This window comes from Barbatula barbatula (assembly GCF_947034865.1).
Source record: "Barbatula barbatula genome assembly, chromosome: 16".
Lineage (NCBI taxonomy): Eukaryota > Metazoa > Chordata > Actinopteri > Cypriniformes > Nemacheilidae > Barbatula > Barbatula barbatula.
Window position 1 is genome coordinate 16,707,386 of NC_136779.1, and position 27,845 is coordinate 16,735,230.

Here is a 27,845-nt window from a genome sequence, read left to right on the forward strand (position 1 = left end):
TGTGACAAAGTGATTCAGTGGATGATCAGAATGTCAGTTTTGACAAAGAACACTGATCATTACTAAAATGCTCTAATTGAGCTGTTAGAATGTCAGAAACAAGCTTTCTGAGCTGAGAACTGCATTTTGTGACAAAGTGAATCAGTGGATGGATGAGAATGTCACTTTTGACAAAGAACACTGATCATTACTAAAATGCTCTAATTGAGCTGTTATAGAATGTCAGAAAAAAGCTTTCTGAGCTGAGAACTGCATTTTGTGACAAAATGCATCAGTGGATGATGAGAATGTCAGTTTTGACAAAGAACACTGTTCATTACTGAAATGCTCCAATTGAGCTGTTAGAATGTCAGAAACAAGCTTTCTGAGCTGAGAAATGCATTTTGTGACAAGAAGCATCAGTGGATGATGAGAATGTCAGTTTTGACAAAGAACACTGATCATTACTAAAATGCTCCAATTGAGCTGTTAGAATGTCAGAAACAAGCTTTCTGAGCTGAGAAATGCATTTTGTGACAAAGTGCTTCAGTGGATGATGAGAATGTCAGTTTTGACAAAGAACACTGTTCATTACTAAAATGCTCTAATTGAGCTGTGAGAATGTCAGAAACAAGCTTTCTGAGCTGAGAACTGCATTTTGTGACAAAGTGCTTCAGTGGATGATGAGAATGTCACTTTTGACAAAGAACACTGTTCATTACTGAAATGCTCCAATTGAGCTGTTAGAATGTCAGAAACAAGCTTTCTGAGCTGAGAAATGCATTTTGTGACAAGAAGCATCAGTGGATGATGAGAATGTCAGTTTTGACAAAGAACACTGATCATTACTAAAATGCTCCAATTGAGCTGTTAGAATGTCAGAAACAAGCTTTCTGAGCTGAGAACTGCATTTTGTGACAAAGTGCTTCAGTGGATGATGAGAATGTCACTTTTGACAAAGAACACTGTTCATTACTAAAATGCTCTAATTGAGCTGTTAGAATGTCAGAAACAAGCTTTCTGAGCTGAGAACTGCATTTTGTGACAAAAAGCATCAGTGGATGATGAGAATGTCAGTTTTGACAAAGAACACTGATCATTACTAAAATGCTCCAATTGAGCTGTTAGAATGTCAGAAACAAGCTTTCTGAGCTGAGAAATGCATTTTGTGACAAAGTGAATTAGTGGATGGATGAGAATGTCACTTTTGACAAAGAACACTGATCATTACTAAAATGCTCCAATTGAGCTGTTAGAATGTCAGAAACAAGCTTTCTGAGCTGAGAAATGCATTTTGTGACAAAGTGCATCAGTGGATGATGAGAATGTCACTTTTGACAAAGAACACTGTTCATTACTGAAATGCTCTAATTGAGCTGTTAGAATGTCAGAAACAAGCTTTCTGAGCTGAGAACTGCATTTTGTGACATAGTTCATCAGTGGATGATGAGAATGTCAGTTTTGACAAAGAACACTGTTCATTACTAAAATGCTCTAATTGAGCTGTTAGAATGTCAGAAACAAGCTTTCTGAGCTGAGAACTGCAGTTTGTGACAAAAAGCATCAGTGGATGATGAGAATGTCAGTTTTGACAAAGAACACTGATCATTACTAAAATGCTCCAATTGAGCTTTTAGAATGTCAGAAACAAGCTTTCTGAGCTGAGAAATGCATTTTGTGACAAAGTGCTTCAGTGGATGATGAGAATGTCAGTTTTGACAAAGAACACTGTTCATTAATGAAATGCTCCAATTGAGCTGTTAGAATGTCAGAAACAAGCTTTCTGAGCTGAAAACTGCATTTTGTGACAAAAAGCATCAGTGGATGATGAGAATGTCAGTTTTGACAAAGAACACTGTTCATTACTGAAATGCTCCAATTGAGCTGTTAGAATGTCAGAAACAAGCTTTCTGAGCTGAAAACTGCATTTTGTGACATAGTTCATCAGTGGATGATGAGAATGTCAGTTTTGACAAAGAACACTGATCATCACTAAAATGCTCCAATTAAGCTGTTAGAATGTCAGAAACAAGCTTTCTGAGCTGAGAACTGCATTTTGTGACATAGTTCATCAGTGGATGATGAGAATGTTAGTTTTGACAAAGAACACTGTTCATTACTAAAATTCTCTAATTGAGCTGTTAGAATGTCAGAAACAAGCTTTCTGAGCTGAGAACTGCATTTTGTGAGAAAGTGATTCAGTGGATGATGAGAATGTCAGTTTTGACAAAGAACACTGATCATTACTAAAATGCTCCAATTGAGCTGTTAGAATGTCAGAAACAAGCTTTCTGAGCTAAGAACTGCATTTTGTGACAAAGTGAATCAGTGGATGGATGAGAATGTCACTTTTGACAAAGAACACTGTTCATTACTAAAATTCTCTAATTGAGCTGTTAGAATGTCAGAAACAAGCTTTCTGAGCTGAGAACTGCATTTTGTGAGAAAGTGAATCAGTGGATGATGAGAATGTCAGTTTTGACAAAGAACACTGTTCATTACTAAAATGCTCCAATTGAGCTGTTAGAATGTCAAAAACAAGCTTTCTGAGCATAAAACTGCATTTTGTGACAAAGTGCATCAGTGGGTGATGAGAATGTCAGTTTTGACAAAGAACACTGTTCATTACTAAAATGCTCTAATTGAGCTGTTAGAATGTCAGAAACAAGCTTTCTGAGCTGAAAACTGCATTTTGTGACAAAGTGAATCAGTGAATGATGAGAATGTCAGTTTTGACAAAGAACACTGATCATTACTAAAATGCTCTAATTGAGCTGTTAGAATGTCAGAAACAAGCTTTCTGAGCTGAGAACTGCATTTTGTGACAAAGTGAATCAGTGGATGATGAGAATGTCACTTTTGACAAAGAACACTGATCATTACTAAAATGCTCTAATTGAGCTGTTAGAATGTCAGAAAAAAGCTTTCTGAGATGAAAACTGCATTTTGTGACAAAGTGAATCAGTGGATGATGAGAATGTCACTTTTGACAAAGAACACTGATCATTACTGAAATGCTCCAATTGAGCTGTTAGAATGTCAGAAACAAGCTTTCTGAGCTGAGAAATGCATTTTGTGACAAAGTGCTTCAGTGGATGATGAGAATGTCAGTTTTGACAAAGAACACTGTTCATTACTAAAATGCTCTAATTGAGCTGTTAGAATGTCAGAAACAAGCTTTCTGAGCTGAGAACTGCATTTTGTGACATAGTTCATCAGTGGATGATGAGAATGTCACTTTTGACAAAGAACACTGTTCATTACTAAAATGCTCTAATTGAGCTGTTAGAATGTCAGAAACAAGCTTTCTGAGCTGAGAACTGCATTTTGTGACATAGTTCATCAGTGGATGATGAGAATGTCAGTTTTGACAAAGAACACTGATCATTACTAAAATGCTCCAATTGAGCTGTTAGAATGTCAGAAACAAGCTTTCTGAGCTGAGAACTGCATTTTGTGACATAGTTCATCAGTGGATGATGAGAATGTCAGTTTTGACAAAGAACACTGATCATTACTAAAATGCTCCAATTGAGCTGTTAGAAAGTCAGAAACAAGCTTTCTGAGCTGAGAACTGCATTTTGTGACATAGTTCATCAGTGGATGATGAGAATGTCACTTTTGACAAAGAACACTGTTCATTACTAAAATGCTCTAATTGAGCTGTTAGAATGTCAGAAACAAGCTTTCTGAGCTGAGAACTGCATTTTGTGACATAGTTCATCAGTGGATGATGAGAATGTCAGTTTTGACAAAGAACACTGATCATTACTAAAATGCTCCAATTGAGCTGTTAGAATGTCAGAAACAAGCTTTCTGAGCTGAGAAATGCATTTTGTGACAAAGTGCTTCAGTGGATGATAAGAATGTCAGTTTTGACAAAGAACACTGTTCATTACTGAAATGCTCCAATTGAGCTGTTAGAATGTCAGAAACAAGCTTTCTGAGCTGAGAACTGCATTTTGTGACATAGTTCATCAGTGGATGATGAGAATGTCAGTTTTGACAAAGAACACTGTTCATTACTGAAATGCTCCAATTGAGCTGTTAGAATGTCAGAAACAAGCTTTCTGAGCTGAAAACTGCATTTTGTGACATAGTTCATCAGTGGATGATGAGAATGTCAGTTTTGACAAAGAACACTGTTCATTACTAAAATTCTCTAATTGAGCTGTTAGAATGTCAGAAACAAGCTTTCTGAGCTGAGAACTGCATTTTGTGAGAAAGTGAATCAGTGGATGATGAGAATGTCAGTTTTGACAAAGAACACTGTTCATTACTAAAATGCTCCAATTGAGCTGTTAGAATGTCAGAAACAAGCTTTCTGAGCATAAAACTGCATTTTGTGACAAAGTGCATCAGTGGGTGATGAGAATGTCAGTTTTGACAAAGAACACTGTTCATTACTAAAATGCTCTAATTGAGCTGTTAGAATGTCAGAAACAAGCTTTCTGAGCTGAAAACTGCATTTTGTGACAAAGTGAATCAGTGAATGATGAGAATGTCAGTTTTGACAAAGAACACTGATCATTACTAAAATGCTCTAATTGAGCTGTTAGAATGTCAGAAACAAGCTTTCTGAGCTGAGAACTGCATTTTGTGACAAAAAGCATCAGTGGATGATGAGAATGTCAGTTTTGACAAAGAACACTGTTCATTACTAAAATGCTCTAATTGAGCTGTTAGAATGTCAGAAACAAGCTTTCTGAGCTGAGAAATGCATTTTGTGACAAAGTGCATCAGTGGATGATGAGAATGTCACTTTTGACAAAGAACACTGTTCATTACTAAAATGCTCTAATTGAGCTGTTAGAATGTCAGAAACAAGCTTTCTGAGCTGAGAACTGCATTTTGTGACAAAAAGCATCAGTGGATGATGAGAATGTCAGTTCTGACAAAGAACACTGATCATTACTAAAATGCTCCAATTGAGCTGTTAGAATGTCACAAACAAGCTTTCTGAGCTGAGAAATGCATTTTGTGACAAAGTGCTTCAGTGGATGATGAGAATGTCAGTTTTGACAAAGAACACTGTTCATTACTAAAATGCTCTAATTGAGCTGTTAGAATGTCAGAAACAAGCTTTCTGAGCTGAGAAATGCATTTTGTGACAAAGTGAATCAGTGAATGATGAGAATGTCAGTTTTGACAAAGAACACTGATCATTACTAAAATGCTCTAATTGAGCTGTTAGAATGTCAGAAACAAGCTTTCTGAGCTGAGAACTGCATTTTGTGACAAAAAGCATCAGTGGATGATGAGAATGTCAGTTTTGACAAAGAACACTGTTCATTACTAAAATGCTCTAATTGAGCTGTTAGAATGTCAGAAACAAGCTTTCTGAGCTGAGAAATGCATTTTGTGACAAAGTGCATCAGTGGATGATGAGAATGTCACTTTTGACAAAGAACACTGTTCATTACTAAAATGCTCTAATTGAGCTGTTAGAATGTCAGAAACAAGCTTTCTGAGCTGAGAACTGCATTTTGTGACAAAAAGCATCAGTGGATGATGAGAATGTCAGTTCTGACAAAGAACACTGATCATTACTAAAATGCTCCAATTGAGCTGTTAGAATGTCAGAAACAAGCTTTCTGAGCTGAGAAATGCATTTTGTGACAAAGTGCTTCAGTGGATGATGAGAATGTCAGTTTTGACAAAGAACACTGTTCATTACTAAAATGCTCTAATTGAGCTGTTAGAATGTCAGAAACAAGCTTTCTGAGCTGAGAACTGCATTTTGTGACATAGTTCATCAGTGGATGATGAGAATGTCAGTTTTGACAAAGAAAACTGTTCATTACTAAAATGCTCTAATTGAGCTGTTAGAATGTTAGAAACAAGCTTTCTGAGCTGAGAACTGCATTTTGTGACATAGTTCATCAGTGGATGATGAGAATGTCAGTTTTGACAAAGAACACTGATCATTACTAAAATGCTCCAATTGAGCTGTTAGAATGTCAGAAACAAGCTTTCTGAGCTGAGAAATGCATTTTGTGACAAAGTGCATCAGTGGGTGATGAGAATGTCAGTTTTGACAAAGAACACTGTTCATTACTAAAATGCTCTAATTGAGCTGTTAGAATGTCAGAAACAAGCTTTCTGAGCTGAGAACTGCATTTTGTGACATAGTTCATCAGTGGATGATGAGAATGTCAGTTTTGACAAAGAACACTGTTCATTACTAAAATGCTCCAATTGAGCTGTTAGAATGTCAGAAACAAGCTTTCTGAGCTGAGAACTGCATTTTGTGACAAAGTGAATCAGTGGATGATGAGAATGAAACTTTTGACAAAGAACACTGATCATTACTAAAATGCTCTAATTGAGCTGTTAGAATGTCAGAAAAAAGCTTTCTGAGATGAAAACTGCATTTTGTGACAAAGTGAATCAGTGGATGATGAGAATGTCACTTTTGACAAAGAACACTGATCATTACTAAAATGCTCTAATTGAGCTGTTAGAATGTCAGAAAAAAGCTTTCTGAGCTGAGAACTGCATTTTGTGACAAAATGCATCAGTGGATGATGAGAATGTCAGTTTTGACAAAGAACACTGTTCATTACTGAAATGCTCTAACTGAGCTGTTAGAATGTCAGAAAAAAGCTTTTTGAGCAGAAAACTGCATTTTGTGACAAAGTGATTCAGTGGATGATCAGAATGTCAGTTTTGACAAAGAACACTGATCATTACTAAAATGCTCTAATTGAGCTGTTAGAATGTCAGAAACAAGCTTTCTGAGCTGAGAACTGCATTTTGTGACAAAGTGAATCAGTGGATGGATGAGAATGTCACTTTTGACAAAGAACACTGATCATTACTAAAATGCTCTAATTGAGCTGTTAGAATGTCAGAAAAAAGCTTTCTGAGCTGAGAACTGCATTTTGTGGCAAAATGCATCAGTGGATGATGAGAATGTCAGTTTTGACAAAGAACACTGTTCATTACTGAAATGCTCCAATTGAGCTGTTAGAATGTCAGAAACAAGCTTTCTGAGCTGAGAAATGCATTTTGTGACAAGAAGCATCAGTGGATGATGAGAATGTCAGTTTTGACAAAGAACACTGATCATACTAAAATGCTCCAATTGAGCTGTTAGAATGTCAGAAACAAGCTTTCTGAGCTGAGAAATGCATTTTGTGACAAAGTGCTTCAGTGGATGATGAGAATGTCAGTTTTGACAAAGAACACTGTTCATTACTAAAATGCTCTAATTGAGCTGTTAGAATGTCAGAAACAAGCTTTCTGAGCTGAGAACTGCATTTTGTGACAAAGTGCTTCAGTGGATGATGAGAATGTCAGTTTTGACAAAGAACACTGTTCATTACTTAAATGCTCCAATTGAGCTGTTAGAATGTCAGAAACAAGCTTTCTGAGCTGAGAAATGCATTTTGTGACAAAGTGCATCAGTGGATGATGAGAATGTCACTTTTGACAAAGAACACTGTTCATTACTAAAATGCTCTAATTGAGCTGTTAGAATGTCAGAAACAAGCTTTCTGAGCTGAGAACTGCATTTTGTGACAAAAAGCATCAGTGGATGATGAGAATGTCAGTTTTGACAAAGAACACTGATCATTACTAAAATGCTCCAATTGAGCTGTTAGAATGTCAGAAACAAGCTTTCTGAGCTGAGAAATGCATTTTGTGACAAAGTGAATTAGTGGATGGATGAGAATGTCACTTTTGACAAAGAACACTGATCATTACTAAAATGCTCCAATTGAGCTGTTAGAATGTCAGAAACAAGCTTTCTGAGCTGAGAAATGCATTTTGTGACAAAGTGCTTCAGTGGATGATGAGAATGTCAGTTTTGACAAAGAACACTGTTCATTACTGAAATGCTCCAATTGAGCTGTTAGAATGTCAGAAACAAGCTTTCTGAGCTGAGAAATGCATTTTGTGACAAAGTGCATCAGTGGATGATGAGAATGTCAGTTTTGACAAAGAACACTGTTCATTACTAAAATGCTCTAATTGAGCTGTTAGAATGTCAGAAACAAGCTTTCTGAGCTGAGAACTGCAGTTTGTGACAAAAAGCATCAGTGGATGATGAGAATGTCAGTTTTGACAAAGAACACTGATCATTACTAAAATGCTCCAATTGAGCTTTTAGAATGTCAGAAACAAGCTTTCTGAGCTGAGAAATGCATTTTGTGACAAAGTGCTTCAGTGGATGATGAGAATGTCAGTTTTGACAAAGAACACTGTTCATTAATGAAATGCTCCAATTGAGCTGTTAGAATGTCAGAAACAAGCTTTCTGAGCTGAAAACTGCATTTTGTGACAAAAAGCATCAGTGGATGATGAGAATGTCAGTTTTGACAAAGAACACTGTTCATTACTGAAATGCTCCAATTGAGCTGTTAGAATGTCAGAAACAAGCTTTCTGAGCTGAAAACTGCATTTTGTGACATAGTTCATCAGTGGATGATGAGAATGTCAGTTTTGACAAAGAACACTGATCATCACTAAAATGCTCCAATTAAGCTGTTAGAATGTCAAAAACAAGCTTTCTGAGCTGAGAACTGCATTTTGTGACATAGTTCATCAGTGGATGATGAGAATGTCAGTTTTGACAAAGAACACTGTTCATTACTAAAATGCTCTAATTGAGCTGTTAGAATGTCAGAAACAAGCTTTCTGAGCTGAGAACTGCATTTTGTGACATAGTTCATCAGTGGATGATGAGAATGTCAGTTTTGACAAAGAACACTGATCATCACTAAAATGCTCCAATTAAGCTGTTAGAATGTCAGAAACAAGCTTTCTGAGCTGAGAACTGCATTTTGTGACATAGTTCATCAGTGGATGATGAGAATGTCAGTTTTGACAAAGAACACTGTTCATTACTAAAATGCTCTAATTGAGCTGTTAGAATGTCAGAAACAAGCTTTCTGAGCTGAGAACTGCATTTTGTGACATAGTTCATCAGTGGATGATGAGAATGTCACTTTTGACAAAGAACACTGTTCATTACTAAAATGCTCTAATTGAGCTGTTAGAATGTCAGAAACAAGCTTTCTGAGCTGAGAACTGCATTTTGTGACATAGTTCATCAGTGGATGATGAGAATGTCAGTTTTGACAAAGAACACTGATCATTACTAAAATGCTCCAATTGAGCTGTTAGAATGTCAGAAACAAGCTTTCTGAGCTGAGAACTGCATTTTGTGAGAAAGTGAATCAGTGGATGATGAGAATGTCAGTTTTGACAAAGAACACTGTTCATTACTAAAATGCTCTAATTGAGCTGTTAGAATGTCAGAAACAAGCTTTCTGAGCTGAGAACTGCATTTTGTGACATAGTTCATCAGTGGATGATGAGAATGTCAGTTTTGACAAAGAACACTGATCATTACTAAAATGCTCCAATTGAGCTGTTAGAATGTCAGAAACAAGCTTTCTGAGCTGAGAAATGCATTTTGTGACAAAGTGCTTCAGTGGATGATAAGAATGTCAGTTTTGACAAAGAACACTGTTCATTACTGAAATGCTCCAATTGAGCTGTTAGAATGTCAGAAACAAGCTTTCTGAGCTGAGAAATGCATTTTGTGACAAAGTGCATCAGTGGATGATGAGAATGTCACTTTTGACAAAGAACACTGTTCATTACTAAAATGCTCTAATTGAGCTGTTAGAATGTCATAAACAAGCTTTCTGAGCTGAGAACTGCATTTTGTGACAAAAAGCATCAGTGGATGATGAGAATGTCAGTTTTGACAAAGAACACTGATCATTACTAAAATGCTCCAATTGAGCTGTTAGAATGTCAGAAACAAGCTTTCTGAGCTGAGAAATGCATTTTGTGACAAAGTGCTTCAGTGGATGATGAGAATGTCAGTTTTGACAAAGAACACTGTTCATTACTAAAATGCTCTAATTGAGCTGTTAGAATGTCAGAAACAAGCTTTCTGAGCTGAGAACTGCATTTTGTGACATAGTTCATCAGTGGATGATGAGAATGTCAGTTTTGACAAAGAAAACTGTTCATTACTAAAATGCTCTAATTGAGCTGTTAGAATGTTAGAAACAAGCTTTCTGAGCTGAGAACTGCATTTTGTGACATAGTTCATCAGTGGATGATGAGAATGTCAGTTTTGACAAAGAACACTGTTCATTACTGAAATGCTCCAATTGAGCTGTTAGAATGTCAGAAACAAGCTTTCTGAGCTGAAAACTGCATTTTGTGACATAGTTCATCAGTGGATGATGAGAATGTCAGTTTTGACAAAAAACACTGTTCATTACTAAAATTCTCTAATTGAGCTGTTAGAATGTCAGAAACAAGCTTTCTGAGCTGAGAACTGCATTTTGTGAGAAAGTGAATCAGTGGATGATGAGAATGTCAGTTTTGACGAAGAACACTGTTCATTACTAAAATGCTCCAATTGAGCTGTTAGAATGTCAGAAACAAGCTTTCTGAGCATAAAACTGCATTTTGTGACAAAGTGCATCAGTGGGTGATGAGAATGTCAGTTTTGACAAAGAACACTGTTCATTACTAAAATGCTCTAATTGAGCTGTTAGAATGTCAGAAACAAGCTTTCTGAGCTGAAAACTGCATTTTGTGACAAAGTGAATCAGTGAATGATGAGAATGTCAGTTTTGACAAAGAACACTGATCATTACTAAAATGCTCTAATTGAGCTGTTAGAATGTCAGAAACAAGCTTTCTGAGCTGAGAACTGCATTTTGTGACAAAAAGCATCAGTGGATGATGAGAATGTCAGTTTTGACAAAGAACGCTGTTCATTACTAAAATGCTCTAATTGAGCTGTTAGAATGTCAGAAACAAGCTTTCTGAGCTGAGAAATGCATTTTGTGACAAAGTGCATCAGTGGATGATGAGAATGTCACTTTTGACAAAGAACACTGTTCATTACTAAAATGCTCTAATTGAGCTGTTAGAATGTCAGAAACAAGCTTTCTGGGCTGAGAACTGCATTTTGTGACAAAAAGCATCAGTGGATGATGAGAATGTCAGTTCTGACAAAGAACACTGATCATTACTAAAATGCTCCAATTGAGCTGTTAGAATGTCAGAAACAAGCTTTCTGAGCTGAGAAATGCATTTTGTGACAAAGTGCTTCAGTGGATGATGAGAATGTCAGTTTTGACAAAGAACACTGTTCATTACTAAAATGCTCTAATTGAGCTGTTAGAATGTCAGAAACAAGCTTTCTGAGCTGAGAACTGCATTTTGTGACATAGTTCATCAGTGGATGATGAGAATGTCAGTTTTGACAAAGAAAACTGTTCATTACTAAAATGCTCTAATTGAGCTGTTAGAATGTTAGAAACAAGCTTTCTGAGCTGAGAACTGCATTTTGTGACATAGTTCATCAGTGGATGATGAGAATGTCAGTTTTGACAAAGAACACTGATCATTACTAAAATGCTCCAATTGAGCTGTTAGAATGTCAGAAACAAGCTTTCTGAGCTGAGAAATGCATTTTGTGACAAAGTGCTTCAGTGGATGATGAGAATGTCAGTTTTGACAAAGAACACTGTTCATTACTAAAATGCTCTAATTGAGCTGTTAGAATGTCAGAAACAAGCTTTCTGAGCTGAGAACTGCATTTTGTGACATAGTTCATCAGTGGATGATGAGAATGTCAGTTTTGACAAAGAACACTGTTCATTACTAAAATGCTCCAATTGAGCTGTTAGAATGTCAGAAACAAGCTTTCTGAGCTGAGAACTGCATTTTGTGACAAAGTGAATCAGTGGATGATGAGAATGAAACTTTTGACAAAGAACACTGATCATTACTAAAATGCTCTAATTGAGCTGTTAGAATGTCAGAAAAAAGCTTTCTGAGATGAAAACTGCATTTTGTGACAAAGTGAATCAGTGGATGATGAGAATGTCACTTTTGACAAAGAACACTGATCATTACTAAAATGCTCTAATTGAGCTGTTAGAATGTCAGAAAAAAGCTTTCTGAGCTGAGAACTGCATTTTGTGACAAAATGCATCAGTGGATGATGAGAATGTCAGTTTTGACAAAGAACACTGTTCATTACTGAAATGCTCTAATTGAGCTGTTAGAATGTCAGAAAAAAGCTTTTTGAGCAGAAAACTGCATTTTGTGACAAAGTGATTCAGTGGATGATCAGAATGTCAGTTTTGACAAAGAACACTGATCATTACTAAAATGCTCTAATTGAGCTGTTAGAATGTCAGAAACAAGCTTTCTGAGCTGAGAACTGCATTTTGTGACAAAGTGAATCAGTGGATGGATGAGAATGTCACTTTTGACAAAGAACACTGATCATTACTAAAATGCTCTAATTGAGCTGTTAGAATGTCAGAAAAAAGCTTTCTGAGCTGAGAACTGCATTTTGTGACAAAATGCATCAGTGGATGATGAGAATGTCAGTTTTGACAAAGAACACTGTTCATTACTGAAATGCTCCAATTGAGCTGTTAGAATGTCAGAAACAAGCTTTCTGAGCTGAGAAATGCATTTTGTGACAAAAAGCATCAGTGGATGATGAGAATGTCAGTTTTGACAAAGAACACTGATCATTACTAAAATGCTCCAATTGAGCTGTTAGAATGTCAGAAACAAGCTTTCTGAGCTGAGAAATGCATTTTGTGACAAAGTGCTTCAGTGGATGATGAGAATGTCAGTTTTGACAAAGAACACTGTTCATTACTAAAATGCTCTAATTGAGCTGTTAGAATGTCAGAAACAAGCTTTCTGAGCTGAGAACTGCATTTTGTGACAAAGTGCTTCAGTGGATGATGAGAATGTCAGTTTTGACAAAGAACACTGTTCATTACTTAAATGCTCCAATTGAGCTGTTAGAATGTCAGAAACAAGCTTTCTGAGCTGAGAAATGCATTTTGTGACAAAGTGCATCAGTGGATGATGAGAATGTCACTTTTGACAAAGAACACTGTTCATTACTAAAATGCTCTAATTGAGCTGTTAGAATGTCAGAAACAAGCTTTCTGAGCTGAGAACTGCATTTTGTGACAAAAAGCATCAGTGGATGATGAGAATGTCAGTTTTGACAAAGAACACTGATCATTACTAAAATGCTCCAATTGAGCTGTTAGAATGTCAGAAACAAGCTTTCTGAGCTGAGAAATGCATTTTGTGACAAAGTGAATTAGTGGATGGATGAGAATGTCACTTTTGACAAAGAACACTGATCATTACTAAAATGCTCCAATTGAGCTGTTAGAATGTCAGAAACAAGCTTTCTGAGCTGAGAAATGCATTTTGTGACAAAGTGCTTCAGTGGATGATGAGAATGTCAGTTTTGACAAAGAACACTGTTCATTACTGAAATGCTCCAATTGAGCTGTTAGAATGTCAGAAACAAGCTTTCTGAGCTGAGAAATGCATTTTGTGACAAAGTGCATCAGTGGATGATGAGAATGTCACTTTTGACAAAGAACACTGTTCATTACTGAAATGCTCTAATTGAGCTGTTAGAATGTCAGAAACAAGCTTTCTGAGCTGAGAACTGCATTTTGTGACATAGTTCATCAGTGGATGATGAGAATGTCAGTTTTGACAAAGAACACTGTTCATTACTAAAATGCTCTAATTGAGCTGTTAGAATGTCAGAAACAAGCTTTCTGAGCTGAGAACTGCATTTTGTGACAAAAAGCATCAGTGGATGATGAGAATGTCAGTTTTGACAAAGAACACTGATCATTACTAAAATGCTCCAATTGAGCTTTTAGAATGTCAGAAACAAGCTTTCTGAGCTGAGAAATGCATTTTGTGACAAAGTGCTTCAGTGGATGATGAGAATGTCAGTTTTGACAAAGAACACTGTTCATTAATGAAATGCTCCAATTGAGCTGTTAGAATGTCAGAAACAAGCTTTTTGAGCTGAAAACTGCATTTTGTGACAAAAAGCATCAGTGGATGATGAGAATGTCAGTTTTGACAAAGAACACTGTTCATTACTGAAATGCTCTAATTGAGCTGTTAGAATGTCAGAAACAAGCTTTCTGAGCTGAGAACTGCATTTTGTGACAAAAAGCATCAGTGGATGATGAGAATGTCAGTTTTGACAAAGAACACTGTTCATTACTAAAATGCTCTAATTGAGCTGTTAGAATGTCAGAAACAAGCTTTCTGAGCTGAGAACTGCATTTTGTGACAAAGTGCTTCAGTGGATGATGAGAATGTCAGTTTTGACAAAGAACACTATTCATTACTAAAATGCTCTAATTGAGCTGTTAGAATGTCAGAAACAAGCTTTCTGAGCTGAGAACTGCATTTTGTGACATAGTTCATCAGTGGATGATGAGAATGTCAGTTTTGACAAAGAAAACTGTTCATTACTAAAATGCTCTAATTGAGCTGTTAGAATGTTAGAAACAAGCTTTCTGAGCTGAGAACTGCATTTTGTGACATAGTTCATCAGTGGATGATGAGAATGTCAGTTTTGACAAAGAACACTGTTCATTACTAAAATGCTCCAATTGAGCTGTTAGAATGTCAGTAACAAGCTTTCTGAGCTGAAAACTGCATTTTGTGACAAAGTGAATTAGTGGATGGATGAGAATGTCACTTTTGACAAAGAACACTGTTCATTAATGAAATGCTCCAATTGAGCTGTTAGAATGTCAGAAACAAGCTTTCTGAGCTGAAAACTGCATTTTGTGACAAAAAGCATCAGTGGATGATGAGAATGTCAGTTTTGACAAAGAACACTGTTCATTACTGAAATGCTCCAATTGAGCTGTTAGAATGTCAGAAACAAGCTTTCTGAGCTGAAAACTGCATTTTGTGACATAGTTCATCAGTGGATGATGAGAATGTCAGTTTTGACAAAGAACACTGATCATCACTAAAATGCTCCAATTAAGCTGTTAGAATGTCAGAAACAAGCTTTCTGAGCTGAGAACTGCATTTTGTGACATAGTTCATCAGTGGATGATGAGAATGTCAGTTTTGACAAAGAACACTGTTCATTACTAAAATTCTCTAATTGAGCTGTTAGAATGTCAGAAACAAGCTTTCTGAGCTGAGATCTGCATTTTGTGAGAAAGTGAATCAGTGGATGATGAGAATGTCAGTTTTGACAAAGAACACTGATCATTACTAAAATGCTCCAATTGAGCTGTTAGAATGTCAGAAACAAGCTTTCTGAGCTGAGAACTGCATTTTGTGACAAAGTGAATCAGTGGATGGATGAGAATGTCACTTTTGACAAAGAACACTGTTCATTACTGAAATGCTCCAATTGAGCTGTTAGAATGTCAGAAACAAGCTTTCTGAGCTGAAAACTGCATTTTGTGACATAGTTCATCAGTGGATGATGAGAATGTCAGTTTTGACAAAGAACACTGTTCATTACTAAAATTCTCTAATTGAGCTGTTAGAATGTCAGAAACAAGCTTTCTGAGCTGAGAACTGCATTTTGTGAGAAAGTGAATCAGTGGATGATGAGAATGTCAGTTTTGACAAAGAACACTGTTCATTACTAAAATGCTCCAATTGAGCTGTTAGAATGTCAGAAACAAGCTTTCTGAGCATAAAACTGCATTTTGTGACAAAGTGCATCAGTGGGTGATGAGAATGTCAGTTTTGACAAAGAACACTGTTCATTACTAAAATGCTCTAATTGAGCTGTTAGAATGTCAGAAACAAGCTTTCTGAGCTGAAAACTGCATTTTGTGACAAAGTGAATCAGTGAATGATGAGAATGTCAGTTTTGACAAAGAACACTGATCATTACTAAAATGCTCTAATTGAGCTGTTAGAATGTCAGAAACAAGCTTTCTGAGCTGAGAACTGCATTTTGTGACAAAAAGCATCAGTGGATGATGAGAATGTCAGTTTTGACAAAGAACACTGTTCATTACTAAAATGCTCTAATTGAGCTGTTAGAATGTCAGAAACAAGCTTTCTGAGCTGAGAAATGCATTTTGTGACAAAGTGCATCAGTGGATGATGAGAATGTCACTTTTGACAAAGAACACTGTTCATTACTAAAATGCTCTAATTGAGCTGTTAGAATGTCAGAAACAAGCTTTCTGAGCTGAGAACTGCATTTTGTGACAAAAAGCATCAGTGGAGGATGAGAATGTCAGTTCTGACAAAGAACACTGATCATTACTAAAATGCTCCAATTGAGCTGTTAGAATGTCAGAAACAAGCTTTCTGAGCTGAGAAATGCATTTTGTGACAAAGTGCATCAGTGGATGATGAGAATGTCACTTTTGACAAAGAACACTGTTCATTACTAAAATGCTCTAATTGAGCTGTTAGAATGTCAGAAACAAGCTTTCTGAGCTGAGAACTGCATTTTGTGACAAAAAGCATCAGTGGATGATGAGAATATCAGTTTTGACAAAGAACACTGATCATTACTAAAATGCTCCAATTGAGCTGTTAGAATGTCAGAAACAAGCTTTCTGAGCTGAGAAATGCATTTTGTGACAAAGTGCTTCAGTGGATGATGAGAATGTCAGTTTTGACAAAGAACACTGTTCATTACTAAAATGCTCTAATTGAGCTGTTAGAATGTCAGAAACAAGCTTTCTGAGCTGAGAACTGCATTTTGTGACATAGTTCATCAGTGGATGATGAGAATGTCAGTTTTGACAAAGAACACTGTTCATTACTGAAATGCTCCAATTGAGCTGTTAGAATGTCAGAAACAAGCTTTCTGAGCTGAAAACTGCATTTTGTGACATAGTTCATCAGTGGATGATGAGAATGTCAGTTTTGACAAAGAACACTGTTCATTACTAAAATTCTCTAATTGAGCTGTTAGAATGTCAGAAACAAGCTTTCTGAGCTGAAAACTGCATTTTGTGACAAAGTGAATCAGTGAATGATGAGAATGTCAGTTTTGACAAAGAACACTGATCATTACTAAAATGCTCTAATTGAGCTGTTAGAATGTCAGAAACAAGCTTTCTGAGCTGAGAACTGCATTTTGTGACAAAAAGCATCAGTGGATGATGAGAATGTCAGTTTTGACAAAGAACACTGTTCATTACTAAACTGCTCTAATTGAGCTGTTAGAATGTCAGAAACAAGCTTTCTGAGCTGAGAACTGCATTTTGTGACAAAAAGCATCAGTGGATGATGAGAATATCAGTTTTGACAAAGAACACTGATCATTACTAAAATGCTCCAATTGAGCTGTTAGAATGTCAGAAACAAGCTTTCTGAGCTGAGAAATGCATTTTGTGACAAAGTGCTTCAGTGGATGATGAGAATGTCAGTTTTGACAAAGAACACTGTTCATTACTAAAATGCTCTAATTGAGCTGTTAGAATGTCAGAAACAAGCTTTCTGAGCTGAGAACTGCATTTTGTGACATAGTTCATCAGTGGATGATGAGAATGTCAGTTTTGACAAAGAACACTGTTCATTACTGAAATGCTCCAATTGAGCTGTTAGAATGTCAGAAACAAGCTTTCTGAGCTGAAAACTGCATTTTGTGACATAGTTCATCAGTGGATGATGAGAATGTCAGTTTTGACAAAGAACACTGTTCATTACTAAAATTCTCTAATTGAGCTGTTAGAATGTCAGAAACAAGCTTTCTGAGCTGAAAACTGCATTTTGTGACAAAGTGAATCAGTGAATGATGAGAATGTCAGTTTTGACAAAGAACACTGATCATTACTAAAATGCTCTAATTGAGCTGTTAGAATGTCAGAAACAAGCTTTCTGAGCTGAGAACTGCATTTTGTGACAAAAAGCATCAGTGGATGATGAGAATGTCAGTTTTGACAAAGAACACTGTTCATTACTAAACTGCTCTAATTGAGCTGTTAGAATGTCAGAAACAAGCTTTCTGAGCTGAGAAATGCATTTTGTGACAAAGTGCATCAGTGGATGATGAGAATGTCACTTTTGACAAAGAACACTGTTCATTACTAAAATGCTCTAATTGAGCTGTTAGAATGTCAGAAACAAGCTTTCTGAGCTGAGAACTGCATTTTGTGACAAAAAGCATCAGTGGATGATGAGAATGTCAGTTCTGACAAAGAACACTGATCATTACTAAAATGCTCCAATTGAGCTGTTAGAATGTCAGAAACAAGCTTTCTGAGCTGAGAAATGCATTTTGTGACAAAGTGCTTCAGTGGATGATGAGAATGTCAGTTTTGACAAAGAACACTGTTCATTACTAAAATGCTCTAATTGAGCTGTTAGAATGTCAGAAACAAGCTTTCTGAGCTGAGAACTGCATTTTGTGACATAGTTCATCAGTGGATGATGAGAATGTCAGTTTTGACAAAGAAAACTGTTCATTACTAAAATGCTCTAATTGAGCTGTTAGAATGTTAGAAACAAGCTTTCTGAGCTGAGAACTGCATTTTGTGACATAGTTCATCAGTGGATGATGAGAATGTCAGTTTTGACAAAGAACACTGATCATTACTAAAATGCTCCAATTGAGCTGTTAGAATGTCAGAAACAAGCTTTCTGAGCTGAGAAATGCATTTTGTGACAAAGTGCTTCAGTGGATGATGAGAATGTCAGTTTTGACAAAGAACACTGTTCATTACTAAAATGCTCTAATTGAGCTGTTAGAATGTCAGAAACAAGCTTTCTGAGCTGAGAACTGCATTTTGTGACATAGTTCATCAGTGGATGATGAGAATGTCAGTTTTGACAAAGAACACTGTTCATTACTAAAATGCTCCAATTGAGCTGTTAGAATGTCAGAAACAAGCTTTCTGAGCTGAGAACTGCATTTTGTGACAAAGTGAATCAGTGGATGATGAGAATGAAACTTTTGACAAAGAACACTGATCATTACTAAAATGCTCTAATTGAGCTGTTAGAATGTCAGAAAAAAGCTTTCTGAGATGAAAAATGCATTTTGTAACAAAGTGAATCAGTGGATGATGAGAATGTCACTTTTGACAAAGAACACTGATCATTACTAAAATGCTCTAATTGAGCTGTTAGAATGTCAGAAAAAAGCTTTCTGAGCTGAGAACTGCATTTTGTGACAAAATGCATCAGTGGATGATGAGAATGTCAGTTTTGACAAAGAACACTGTTCATTACTGAAATGCTCTAACTGAGCTGTTAGAATGTCAGAAAAAAGCTTTTTGAGCAGAAAACTGCATTTTGTGACAAAGTGATTCAGTGGATGATCAGAATGTCAGTTTTGACAAAGAACACTGATCATTACTAAAATGCTCTAATTGAGCTGTTAGAATGTCAGAAACAAGCTTTCTGAGCTGAGAACTGCATTTTGTGACAAAGTGAATCAGTGGATGGATGAGAATGTCACTTTTGACAAAGAACACTGATCATTACTAAAATGCTCTAATTGAGCTGTTAGAATGTCAGAAAAAAGCTTTCTGAGCTGAGAACTGCATTTTGTGACAAAATGCATCAGTGGATGATGAGAATGTCAGTTTTGACAAAGAACACTGTTCATTACTGAAATGCTCCAATTGAGCTGTTAGAATGTCAGAAACAAGCTTTCTGAGCTGAGAAATGCATTTTGTGACAAAAAGCATCAGTGGATGATGAGAATGTCAGTTTTGACAAAGAACACTGATCATTACTAAAATGCTCCAATTGAGCTGTTAGAATGTCAGAAACAAGCTTTCTGAGCTGAGAACTGCATTTTGTGACAAAGTGCTTCAGTGGATGATGAGAATGTCAGTTTTGACAAAGAACACTGTTCATTACTAAAATGCTCTAATTGAGCTGTTAGAATGTCAGAAACAAGCTTTCTGAGCTGAGAACTGCATTTTGTGACAAAGTGCTTCAGTGGATGATGAGAATGTCAGTTTTGACAAAGAACACTGTTCATTACTTAAATTCTCCAATTGAGCTGTTAGAATGTCAGAAACAAGCTTTCTGAGCTGAGAAATGCATTTTGTGACAAAGTGCATCAGTGGATGATGAGAATGTCACTTTTGACAAAGAACACTGTTCATTACTAAAATGCTCTAATTGAGCTGTTAGAATGTCAGAAACAAGCTTTCTGAGCTGAGAACTGCATTTTGTGACAAAAAGCATCAGTGGATGATGAGAATGTCAGTTTTGACAAAGAACACTGATCATTACTAAAATGCTCCAATTGAGCTGTTAGAATGTCAGAAACAAGCTTTCTGAGCTGAGAAATGCATTTTGTGACAAAGTGAATTAGTGGATGGATGAGAATGTCACTTTTGACAAAGAACACTGATCATTACTAAAATGCTCCAATTGAGCTGTTAGAATGTCAGAAACAAGCTTTCTGAGCTGAGAAATGCATTTTGTGACAAAGTGCTTCAGTGGATGATGAGAATGTCAGTTTTGACAAAGAACACTGTTCATTACTGAAATGCTCCAATTGAGCTGTTAGAATGTCAGAAACAAGCTTTCTGAGCTGAGAAATGCATTTTGTGACAAAGTGCATCAGTGGATGATGAGAATGTCACTTTTGACAAAGAACACTGTTCATTACTGAAATGCTCTAATTGAGCTGTTAGAATGTCAGAAACAAGCTTTCTGAGCTGAGAACTGCATTTTGTGACAAAAAGCATCAGTGGATGATGAGAATGTCAGTTTTGACAAAGAACACTGATCATTACTAAAATGCTCTAATTGAGCTGTTAGAATGTCAGAAACAAGCTTTCTGAGCTGAGAAATGCATTTTGTGACATAGTTCATCAGTGGATGATGAGAATGTCAGTTTTGACAAAGAACACTGTTCATTACTGAAATGCTCCAATTGAGCTGTTAGAATGTCAGAAACAAGCTTTCTGAGCTGAGAAATGCATTTTGTGACAAAGTGCATCAGTGGATGATGAGAAAGTCACTTTTGACAAAGAACACTGTTCATTACTAAAATGCTCTAATTGAGCTGTTAGAATGTCAGAAACAAGCTTTCTGAGCTGAGAACTGCATTTTGTGACAAAAAGCATCAGTGGATGATGAGAATGTCAGTTTTGACAAAGAACACTGATCATTACTAAAATGCTCTAATTGAGCTGTTAGAATGTCAGAAACAAGCTTTCTGAGCTGAGAACTGCATTTTGTGACAAAGTGAATCAGTGGATGGATGAGAATGTCACTTTTGACAAAGAACACTGATCATTACTAAAATGCTCTAATTGAGCTGTTAGAATGTCAGAAAAAAGCTTTCTGAGCTGAGAACTGCATTTTGTGACAAAATGCATCAGTGGATGATGAAAATGTCAGTTTTGACAAAGAACACTGTTCATTACTGAAATGCTCCAATTGAGCTGTTAGAATGTCAGAAACAAGCTTTCTGAGCTGAGAAATGCATTTTGTGACAAGAAGCATCAGTGGATGATGAGAATGTCAGTTTTGACAAAGAACACTGATCATTACTAAAATGCTCCAATTGAGCTGTTAGAATGTCAGAAACAAGCTTTCTGAGCTGAGAAATGCATTTTGTGACAAAGTGCTTCAGTGGATGATGAGAATGTCAGTTTTGACAAAGAACACTGTTCATTACTAAAATGCTCTAATTGAGCTGTTAGAATGTCAGAAACAAGCTTTCTGAGCTGAGAACTGCATTTTGTGACAAAGTGCTTCAGTGGATGATGAGAATGTCAGTTTTGACAAAGAACACTGTTCATTACTTAAATGCTCCAATTGAGCTGTTAGAATGTCAGAAACAAGCTTTCTGAGCTGAGAAATGCATTTTGTGACAAAGTGCATCAGTGGATGATGAGAATGTCACTTTTGACAAAGAACACTGTTCATTACTAAAATGCTCTAATTGAGCTGTTAGAATGTCAGAAACAAGCTTTCTGAGCTGAGAACTGCATTTTGTGACAAAAAGCATCAGTGGATGATGAGAATGTCAGTTTTGACAAAGAACACTGATCATTACTAAAATGCTCCAATTGAGCTGTTAGAATGTCAGAAACAAGCTTTCTGAGCTGAGAAATGCATTTTGTGACAAAGTGAATTAGTGGATGGATGAGAATGTCACTTTTGACAAAGAACACTGATCATTACTAAAATGCTCCAATTGAGCTGTTAGAATGTCAGAAACAAGCTTTCTGAGCTGAGAAATGCATTTTGTGACAAAGTGCTTCAGTGGATGATGAGAATGTCAGTTTTGACAAAGAACACTGTTCATTACTGAAATGCTCCAATTGAGCTGTTAGAATGTCAGAAACAAGCTTTTTGAGCTGAGAAATGCATTTTGTGACAAAGTGCATCAGTGGATGATGAGAATGTCACTTTTGACAAAGAACACTGTTCATTACTGAAATGCTCTAATTGAGCTGTTAGAATGTCAGAAACAAGCTTTCTGAGCTGAGAACTGCATTTTGTGACATAGTTCATCAGTGGATGATGAGAATGTCAGTTTTGACAAAGAACACTGTTCATTACTAAAATGCTCTAATTGAGCTGTTAGAATGTCAGAAACAAGCTTTCTGAGCTGAGAACTGCAGTTTGTGACAAAAAGCATCAGTGGATGATGAGAATGTCAGTTTTGACAAAGAACACTGATCATTACTAAAATGCTCCAATTGAGCTTTTAGAATGTCAGAAACAAGCTTTCTGAGCTGAAAACTGCATTTTGTGACAAAGTGCTTCAGTGGATGATGAGAATGTCAGTTTTGACAAAGAACACTGTTCATTACTAAAATGCTCTAATTGAGCTGTTAGAATGTCAGAAACAAGCTTTCTGAGCTGAGAACTGCATTTTGTGACATAGTTCATCAGTGGATGATGAGAATGTCAGTTTTGACAAAGAACACTGATCATCACTAAAATGCTCCAATTAAGCTGTTAGAATGTCAGAAACAAGCTTTCTGAGCTGAGAACTGCATTTTGTGACATAGTTCATCAGTGGATGATGAGAATGTCAGTTTTGACAAAGAACACTGTTCATTACTAAAATGCTCTAATTGAGCTGTTAGAATGTCAGAAACAAGCTTTCTGAGCTGAGAACTGCATTTTGTGACATAGTTCATCAGTGGATGATGAGAATGTCACTTTTGACAAAGAACACTGTTCATTACTAAAATGCTCTAATTGAGCTGTTAGAATGTCAGAAACAAGCTTTCTGAGCTGAGAACTGCATTTTGTGACATAGTTCATCAGTGGATGATGAGAATGTCAGTTTTGACAAAGAACACTGATCATTACTAAAATGCTCCAATTGAGCTGTTAGAATGTCAGAAACAAGCTTTCTGAGCTGAGAACTGCATTTTGTGAGAAAGTGAATCAGTGGATGATGAGAATGTCAGTTTTGACAAAGAACACTGTTCATTACTAAAATGCTCTAATTGAGCTGTTAGAATGTCAGAAACAAGCTTTCTGAGCTGAGAACTGCATTTTGTGACATAGTTCATCAGTGGATGATGAGAATGTCAGTTTTGACAAAGAACACTGATCATTACTAAAATGCTCCAATTGAGCTGTTAGAATGTCAGAAACAAGCTTTCTGAGCTGAGAAATGCATTTTGTGACAAAGTGCTTCAGTGGATGATAAGAATGTCAGTTTTGACAAAGAACACTGTTCATTACTGAAATGCTCCAATTGAGCTGTTAGAATGTCAGAAACAAGCTTTCTGAGCTGAGAAATGCATTTTGTGACAAAGTGCATCAGTGGATGATGAGAATGTCACTTTTGACAAAGAACACTGTTCATTACTAAAATGCTCTAATTGAGCTGTTAGAATGTCATAAACAAGCTTTCTGAGCTGAGAACTGCATTTTGTGACAAAAAGCATCAGTGGATGATGAGAATGTCAGTTTTGACAAAGAACACTGATCATTACTAAAATGCTCCAATTGAGCTGTTAGAATGTCAGAAACAAGCTTTCTGAGCTGAGAAATGCATTTTGTGACAAAGTGCTTCAGTGGATGATGAGAATGTCAGTTTTGACAAAGAACACTGTTCATTACTAAAATGCTCTAATTGAGCTGTTAGAATGTCAGAAACAAGCTTTCTGAGCTGAGAACTGCATTTTGTGACATAGTTCATCAGTGGATGATGAGAATGTCAGTTTTGACAAAGAAAACTGTTCATTACTAAAATGCTCTAATTGAGCTGTTAGAATGTTAGAAACAAGCTTTCTGAGCTGAGAACTGCATTTTGTGACATAGTTCATCAGTGGATGATGAGAATGTCAGTTTTGACAAAGAACACTGTTCATTACTGAAATGCTCCAATTGAGCTGTTAGAATGTCAGAAACAAGCTTTCTGAGCTGAAAACTGCATTTTGTGACATAGTTCATCAGTGGATGATGAGAATGTCAGTTTTGACAAAAAACACTGTTCATTACTAAAATTCTCTAATTGAGCTGTTAGAATGTCAGAAACAAGCTTTCTGAGCTGAGAACTGCATTTTGTGAGAAAGTGAATCAGTGGATGATGAGAATGTCAGTTTTGACGAAGAACACTGTTCATTACTAAAATGCTCCAATTGAGCTGTTAGAATGTCAGAAACAAGCTTTCTGAGCATAAAACTGCATTTTGTGACAAAGTGCATCAGTGGGTGATGAGAATGTCAGTTTTGACAAAGAACACTGTTCATTACTAAAATGCTCTAATTGAGCTGTTAGAATGTCAGAAACAAGCTTTCTGAGCTGAAAACTGCATTTTGTGACAAAGTGAATCAGCGAAAGATGAGAATGTCAGTTTTGACAAAGAACACTGATCATTACTAAAATGCTCTAATTGAGCTGTTAGAATGTCAGAAACAAGCTTTCTGAGCTGAGAACTGCATTTTGTGACAAAAAGCATCAGTGGATGATGAGAATGTCAGTTTTGACAAAGAACACTGTTCATTACTAAAATGCTCTAATTGAGCTGTTAGAATGTCAGAAACAAGCTTTCTGAGCTGAGAAATGCATTTTGTGACAAAGTGCATCAGTGGATGATGAGAATGTCACTTTTGACAAAGAACACTGTTCATTACTAAAATGCTCTAATTGAGCTGTTAGAATGTCAGAAACAAGCTTTCTGAGCTGAGAACTGCATTTTGTGACAAAAAGCATCAGTGGATGATGAGAATGTCAGTTCTGACAAAGAACACTGATCATTACTAAAATGCTCCAATTGAGCTGTTAGAATGTCAGAAACAAGCTTTCTGAGCTGAGAAATGCATTTTGTGACAAAGTGCTTCAGTGGATGATGAGAATGTCAGTTTTGACAAAGAACACTGTTCATTACTAAAATGCTCTAATTGAGCTGTTAGAATGTCAGAAACAAGCTTTCTGAGCTGAGAACTGCATTTTGTGACATAGTTCATCAGTGGATGATGAGAATGTCAGTTTTGACAAAGAAAACTGTTCATTACTAAAATGCTCTAATTGAGCTGTTAGAATGTTAGAAACAAGCTTTCTGAGCTGAGAACTGCATTTTGTGACATAGTTCATCAGTGGATGATGAGAATGTCAGTTTTGACAAAGAACACTGATCATTACTAAAATGCTCCACTTGAGCTGTTAGAATGTCAGAAACAAGCTTTCTGAGCTGAGAAATGCATTTTGTGACAAAGTGCTTCAGTGGATGATGAGAATGTCAGTTTTGACAAAGAACACTGTTCATTACTAAAATGCTCTAATTGAGCTGTTAGAATGTCAGAAACAAGCTTTCTGAGCTGAGAACTGCATTTTGTGACATAGTTCATCAGTGGATGATGAGAATGTCAGTTTTGACAAAGAACACTGTTCATTACTAAAATGCTCCAATTGAGCTGTTAGAATGTCAGAAACAAGCTTTCTGAGCTGAGAACTGCATTTTGTGACAAAGTGAATCAGTGGATGATGAGAATGAAACTTTTGACAAAGAACACTGATCATTACTAAAATGCTCTAATTGAGCTGTTAGAATGTCAGAAAAAAGCTTTCTGAGATGAAAACTGCATTTTGTGACAAAGTGAATCAGTGGATGATGAGAATGTCACTTTTGACAAAGAACACTGATCATTACTAAAATGCTCTAATTGAGCTGTTAGAATGTCAGAAAAAAGCTTTCTGAGCTGAGAACTGCATTTTGTGACAAAATGCATCAGTGGATGATGAGAATGTCAGTTTTGACAAAGAACACTGTTCATTACTGAAATGCTCTAATTGAGCTGTTAGAATGTCAGAAAAAAGCTTTTTGAGCAGAAAACTGCATTTTGTGACAAAGTGATTCAGTGGATGATCAGAATGTCAGTTTTGACAAAGAACACTGATCATTACTAAAATGCTCTAATTGAGCTGTTAGAATGTCAGAAACAAGCTTTCTGAGCTGAGAACTGCATTTTGTGACAAAGTGAATCAGTGGATGGATGAGAATGTCACTTTTGACAAAGAACACTGATCATTACTAAAATGCTCTAATTGAGCTGTTAGAATGTCAGAAAAAAGCTTTCTGAGCTGAGAACTGCATTTTGTGACAAAATGCATCAGTGGATGATGAGAATGTCAGTTTTGACAAAGAACACTGTTCATTACTGAAATGCTCCAATTGAGCTGTTAGAATGTCAGAAACAAGCTTTCTGAGCTGAGAAATGCATTTTGTGACAAAAAGCATCAGTGGATGATGAGAATGTCAGTTTTGACAAAGAACACTGATCATTACTAAAATGCTCCAATTGAGCTGTTAGAATGTCAGAAACAAGCTTTCTGAGCTGAGAAATGCATTTTGTGACAAAGTGCTTCAGTGGATGATGAGAATGTCAGTTTTGACAAAGAACACTGTTCATTACTAAAATGCTCTAATTGAGCTGTTAGAATGTCAGAAACAAGCTTTCTGAGCTGAGAACTGCATTTTGTGACAAAGTGCTTCAGTGGATGATGAGAATGTCAGTTTTGACAAAGAACACTGTTCATTACTTAAATGCTCCAATTGAGCTGTTAGAATGTCAGAAACAAGCTTTCTGAGCTGAGAAATGCATTTTGTGACAAAGTGCATCAGTGGATGATGAGAATGTCACTTTTGACAAAGAACACTGTTCATTACTAAAATGCTCTAATTGAGCTGTTAGAATGTCAGAAACAAGCTTTCTGAGCTGAGAACTGCATTTTGTGACAAAAAGCATCAGTGGATGATGAGAATGTCAGTTTTGACAAAGAACACTGATCATTACTAAAATGCTCCAATTGAGCTGTTAGAATGTCAGAAACAAGCTTTCTGAGCTGAGAAATGCATTTTGTGACAAAGTGAATTAGTGGATGGATGAGAATGTCACTTTTGACAAAGAACACTGATCATTACTAAAATGCTCCAATTGAGCTGTTAGAATGTCAGAAACAAGCTTTCTGAGCTGAGAAATGCATTTTGTGACAAAGTGCTTCAGTGGATGATGAGAATGTCAGTTTTGACAAAGAACACTGTTCATTACTGAAATGCTCCAATTGAGCTGTTAGAATGTCAGAAACAAGCTTTCTGAGCTGAGAAATGCATTTTGTGACAAAGTGCATCAGTGGATGATGAGAATGTCACTTTTGACAAAGAACACTGTTCATTACTGAAATGCTCTAATTGAGCTGTTAGAATGTCAGAAACAAGCTTTCTGAGCTGAGAACTGCATTTTGTGACATAGTTCATCAGTGGATGATGAGAATGTCAGTTTTGACAAAGAACACTGTTCATTACTAAAATGCTCTAATTGAGCTGTTAGAATGTCAGAAACAAGCTTTCTGAGCTGAGAACTGCATTTTGTGACAAAAAGCATCAGTGGATGATGAGAATGTCAGTTTTGACAAAGAACACTGATCATTACTAAAATGCTCCAATTGAGCTTTTAGAATGTCAGAAACAAGCTTTCTGAGCTGAGAAATGCATTTTGTGACAAAGTGCTTCAGTGGATGATGAGAATGTCAGTTTTGACAAAGAACACTGTTCATTAATGAAATGCTCCAATTGAGCTGTTAGAATGTCAGAAACAAGCTTTTTGAGCTGAAAACTGCATTTTGTGACAAAAAGCATC